The sequence below is a fragment of the Bactrocera latifrons genome, unplaced genomic scaffold (assembly GCF_001853355.1).
Source record: "Bactrocera latifrons isolate USDA-ARS-PBARC rearing strain unplaced genomic scaffold, ASM185335v1 scaffold_317, whole genome shotgun sequence".
Taxonomy (NCBI): domain Eukaryota; kingdom Metazoa; phylum Arthropoda; class Insecta; order Diptera; family Tephritidae; genus Bactrocera; species Bactrocera latifrons.
Window position 1 is genome coordinate 118,382 of NW_017536819.1, and position 6,152 is coordinate 124,533.

Below are 6,152 nucleotides of genomic sequence, written 5' to 3' on the forward strand. Positions count from 1 at the left end.
CCGTTGAATCATTCTGCTGAAGAAATAAAACTTGATTTGCTGCTGAAACGTCATACAGCTTTAATGCTAAAGCCTTTTAAGACGCCGGGACTGCATGGCATTATTCCGTCGCAAATGCAGTGGACGGTAAAGGAGTTGTTTGGCGACCAACTTCTGTGCGACTGCGAAATATAATTGGCCTAGAGTAGAACCCAGAACAACTACTCAGCTCTTAGTAAAGTTCATCTTTCCGCARTCATAGAAGTTATCAGTGGACATTTTCCAATATCGGTGAGTCTAAAATTCTGGCCGGACGTAAGTTTTCGTTGTATGGAGAAAGGTGGATTTGAAATACCTATGCACTTTCTTCTTCATTGTCCAGCCTTTATAAGACTACGATTGAAACACCTCGACAGTTTTACTTTCGGCGAACCAGATGACATAGTAGAACTTGATATTAGCAGTCTCAACAAATTTATGATAGGCTCAAAGCGCTTTGTCGATTTGTGAAGGTATTAGGATTAGTTATATGGTATACGACTGGTGTTATAAACTGCTCAAGTGAGTTCCCTTTTAGAATGGAACTCTTAACCTAACCTATTGTGAAACACACAAACGGATCGAGTCAAACTAGAGTTTACTTGAAAAAGATTTTTTCTTCATTATTGTATGAAAATATTGTTTTCTTTCGAAATCTACAAATCATTCAATCATATCTCTTCAAGACTTTTTCGAGGCAAGACTTCATTCGAMTTTATTTGGATTATTTCAAAAATKGAGCATGGACTTAAAAACATTACATCACATATATAATAGACACCTACACCTACACATATTTTATGTGACATAACACAATCTCAGTGTTAATTACATAAACACTTTTATTTTACATTTTTACTTAAAATATGTAAGATTTTTCTTTGTTTTATAGATAATCTGAAATTGTCTCATTAAATTGACCATTAGAGTCACCATAGTTAGTATCTGTATCAATTGTCAAGGTGTGGCAATTCAAAAAACTACAAATTTTACATGAAAATTATCTGAAAATACAGTTAAATTGATATTAAAATTGAATAACATTGAAATTTTATAGTAAAAAATAGATAGTTKTTGACATTGTATTTATTTTGAAAATTCTTTATTTATTCTTCCAAATAAATTTCATCCCCTTCAAAGTAATCCCCACTAGATGTAGTACATTATGCCAACGGATTTTCCAATCTTGGAAACACTGGTTACAGACACTTTCCGGGATGTCCTTCAGTACGGTCTTCGCTGCGGCTTGAGTGTCATTTAAAAACGGTGTTCCCGGAGCGATCTTTTGAGCTTGGTGCCAGTCGCACGGTGCCAGATCAGGTTAATACGGTGGTTGCGGAACGATATGGGTTGAGTTTTTGGTGAAATGAACATTTAATGCAAATTCTTTGTTCAAGAAATTTCGACATCGCAAAAAACKAAAAACTCATTTTGAGCAGCTCACAAAACGACACGTATCTCCAACACGAATGAATATTTTGACATGAAATTTGACATAAATGTGACTGACAGTACTACCAACATAAAAAAAAATTAATAAAGTTTAAATATAAATGTCACCTTTTTGGGCACAGTAAAGTATATGATATTAAAGAGTGTGGAATGAAGAAAGAGTCGCCACTAATATACGAAATATCAACATACATAAGCAAAGCTGTAGAAAAATTGTGACAAAAAAGTATCCGAAAATTGTAAACAAAACTCAGTATATATTTTGTCATTGAAGAGATGCCTCATTCTGGATGACCGTTGCTCTCTTCAACTGATGAAAATATAAAAAAATGTGAAGACGTGAATCTTTTCAGGCAAGAGAGATTGTAAGAGAGCTCGACATCTTTGGTGAGATTTTGGTGAACATTTTGGGTATGAATTCTTACTCGATTTAACCCGTAAAAGCTGATTTTTTTTTTTTTCAAAAAAAATTTCCTAAATAGAACTTTGCTTGGAAAAGTATCGAAACACAAAAAAAAAAAAAAACAAAAAAAAAAACTAAAGCCGTTTAAAAATCAAGGTGATAATAATTGTTTTTTTCCGATATTCGTGGTTTGGTGCAAGGAAATACTGTATGGAAAAGGAAGAAAAACTTCTTCACTCTTATGTTCAGAGGTCCCCGAAAGAAGACAAGCAAGGAAGGAGGAGTTGAAGGCAGAAGCGAGGTAGGGCGGCAATTAGAATATGCAACCGTCTCGAAGGCAAGTTCCTGACGGAAAAACAGGTGAAACGGCTGGCTTGGGCTAAAAAAGAGGTGAAAAACGGCCGGGAACACTTCGCCAAATGTTGTAATACCTCGGATCTAGCGTGTGCTGATCGCATTGAGGAGCATATCGCTCGAAAGTGSCAGTGAGTGAACCAAAGGCGCCCTCAAAAAAGAAAAAGTGCAAAGGCGTAGCCGCGAAGCTAGGCGTTAAGCACACCGACGATAAACCGTTCAAGGCAGCGGCGGCAGCCAATGAGGTTGCAAAATGACATTTGACCGTCAGGCTCATTGACCGCAGTAACCCACTGGGAAAAATGTCACAGAAGCTGTGTAAAATGGTGGAAATGAAGCTATTGGTAGCCTTCGTCTCAAGAACGAACGCCGAACCGAGCTCATCCGTGGTGGCATTTGATGAAGCAGGACGGCTTAATGAACTCAAAATCTTGAAATGCAATAACGACCCAACACTAACATGGGTAAGAATGCTTCCGAACCTGTGGGAAAGAGTGAAACTGGAGGTGGTGGACCGCAGCAGAATTTTATCGGTGGSGAAGTTAACCATACTTCGCGTGGTGGACCCGGAGCATGCTCTGCGGTTGCTACAAAGACAAAATTTGACCGTGCAAAGTAGCGACTGGACGGTGTTATGCGTAGAGAAATCGATCAACGAAGATGGAGGCTAAATCTGCATCCTTCACATCAATAAGGTGGCAGAGAATATTATGTAYGTGAGGTTTGGCGACATAGTGTGCTGCGGAAAGGAGATGGATGAAGTAGAAAAGGATGTCGGCATAGAAGAGATCTTGGCTAATTCACTTATCCTATCGTTGAGGTGGAGAAAGACTCCAGTCAACAGTCTGATGGTTCAAAACCAAGAGCTGACTGCACTCCAAGTAAAGCTACAGAAGAATAAGATCGCCTCTACCGAGCTTCTTCTCAATTTAGARAAGSGCYGCTATGACAAGGCTTTAGTCCAGGTACCATGAATTGTAACAGGGTAARCTCAGCGATATTGGTGAAGAAAATTCTATTTTCACATATTGATTTCAGTCTTTGCTCAGATGACCTGACGGTTGTGGCAGTGAATTGTGCCAAGAATGAGTCTCTATTCCTTGAATCATGCTATATGCCAAACGATTGCGAGACACCAACGGTAGTAGTTTCCATTCAATCTTCTACCGTGTAAGAAAATCAAAAGTTGACAARAAAGCGTTCAGCATCATATTGTTCATTGTTCCCGATATGCCTCATATGAATGTTGCACTTAAGTTCTATTTGTCATATTGAATTTGTAAACAACAAAAAATTAAAAATCTAATTAAATAATTCAACAGCTGGCCTGCAGGTTATGAAAGCACCTATAAATTAGACAAAAATTTAATATTTATTTATTTATTTAGGCATATTACGGTACATGCTATTGCCACCGAAAATCAGCGCTAAAAATGCATGCAACGATTGCATGCCACAAAGCTGGCCAAAGTATTTTATCATTTACACGCCACAACGGTTGTTAATTAAATTCGGAACTAAATTGTAAATGAATGTTTGTACACACACACACACATACGTGTATATACGCGAGCATGCAACATTTGTGCAAATGCTTATCGCCGCGCTTTGTGCGACATCGACAAATTTGTGTGCATGCATTTTTTGCTGGTGTTGTTGTTGCTTTGCGTATTTGTTCGCTGGAGTGACTGATGTTGTTGCTTTTGTAGCATTTATGAATTGAAAATGAATGCGGGTATTTGCAGCGGTTGATTTGGCGAAATCAAAAAGCATAAACCAAATATTTATTGTGCGGCAGCGCAATCAAACACAGCGCGTTAGCGGGGCATATGCCACGTGGCATGAAGGGCATGCGGGGTGAAGGGTGAAAGCAGTAGAAGGGTAGCAAATGAAGTGGCAAAGCGAATGTGTATGCGCAACTGATTATTCTGCATTTTTGACAAGCTTGCAACGCACACATAGCGCTGCAAATAGCGCTGTGGCGGCGGCAAGCAGTTAGCATTTGCTGCAATCAGTTGCATGCAACAGTGCATAAACCGCAAAATGCAAATACTAATATGTTACAAGCTATCCGCGAGTAGTCGCATCGCATTTGTCACAATAAAAACAACAACAATTACTAAAAACAACAAAAACAACAGCGCATTAGTTGGCTGGCATATTCCATTGCGTTTTTCCTTCAATTTTGCCCGCATTTTGTGGGAAAATATGCACATAAACAGTTATATTGCACACAAAAAGTTATCGTGCAACTCCACTTCGCTTGTTGCATTGCTGATTTAGCTGCTGGTTGCTGTTTATCATGCTTAATTTTTTGCCAAATTATTTTATCTCTCTCTTTCTCTCTCTCACACGCTTTGTTACTTTCGTGTTCCCCTTGTGGCATGTTGTTGCTATTATCACTTTTTGTTATTTATTCGGTTGCAACACATACGAGAATTTCGTCGAGTATTTAATATTTCCAACACATTTCATTTGCGGCAAAATTAAAAATGCAAATTTTCATTTTCATTTCAAAGCAGCTGGTAARGGCATTGGTGTAGCGAATTTTGTGTTATAAGGGGGTTTGCTTTGTCAAAAGTATATTTGTTTTACAATAGAAAGTTTGGTTCTGAAGTGTCCACCACATTTATTGTGTTCGATGGTTATACAGCCTACACAGAATTTATCAAACCGCTTAGAATAACTAATACAACAACTTTTGTACAATACGTGTTTATAAAATAAAATAATGCTTTTTGCCACAGGAAAATCAGTCATCACAGATTGGTGTGCTAAGCTTAGACGCCGTCCTATCATTCAAAAATATTTGGGTATGAGAAAGCTCTGTGCAAAGTGAGTGAAGCTTGCTCCCTCTCAAAAATAACGATGAATCTTAGCATGGACTGTAAACTAAAACTAAGGGCTACGTAGTAAAAATAAATCTATTAACTGTTCAACAGTGCTATTGCGTTAAACCACATGGCGTTAGAAAGACCAGTCTTAATTATAATACAACTTCTCAGGCAGTTTTAAGAATACTTGACTCAGTGTTGATTAAGCATGTCACAAAATTTCACACCAACAAAGAGAATATGTTACGGTTTTACTTCGTTAAAGCCAAAAACGCAAGGCAAGGGGGGAAAGGATTATACTCATAGCAAAAATAGGAAAAAGGATTATTCTCATATTGTAATATCGTCGATTCCTTTCGGGTATATACTAGGAGCTCAAGCATAATCCAAGTATCTTCTGGGTAGCCAAAAGACACCCTGCCCAGGGTTGTGCGCTAGTTTTGGGAGCCGCCAAGTAAAAAACACCCCCAAGGAAAGAGTCAAAATAGCCTCGGACGAGAGATGCCCCTTTTGATGACGACCACCGCAAACTTATTAAGTACTACGAATTACATGCTCCTGGAATGTCCGATTCCTTAATTGGGAAGGTGCCGCTGCTCAGCTTTGAGAGCATTCGATGCAGTACCCGCCGGGGGAAGCAGAGGCAGAGGAAGACTTCCCATCCGATGGAAAGACCAGATGAAGAATGACTTTGCTACACTTGAAATGCCCAATTGACGTTAAAAATCGAAAAAGAATAACGACCGGCACGCTGTTGTAAACTCGGCTATAACCGTATAAGCGGTGCCTACACCAATAAGTAAGAATATTAAGAAAGCAAGCAATCGTTCAGAGGTGGCCATCTTTCCCCATTAGGAAAGAAGCCTCACCTATCGATGGCTACTTGCCAGAAGCTCCGGCAGCTTGGTTGGTAGGTTCTTATGCATATGTACATCTCATAGTCTTCGAGACAAGATCAAGCGCTTACCACCTATGCCAAATAATGCTGCCTGATTTCGCTGGTGAAAAATTTAGCTCAAGGTTGTTATTAACCCCTACTTACCCTCCTCGACAAAGCACTACATCCCCCCTGTCTYGCCGCATAATCTGAT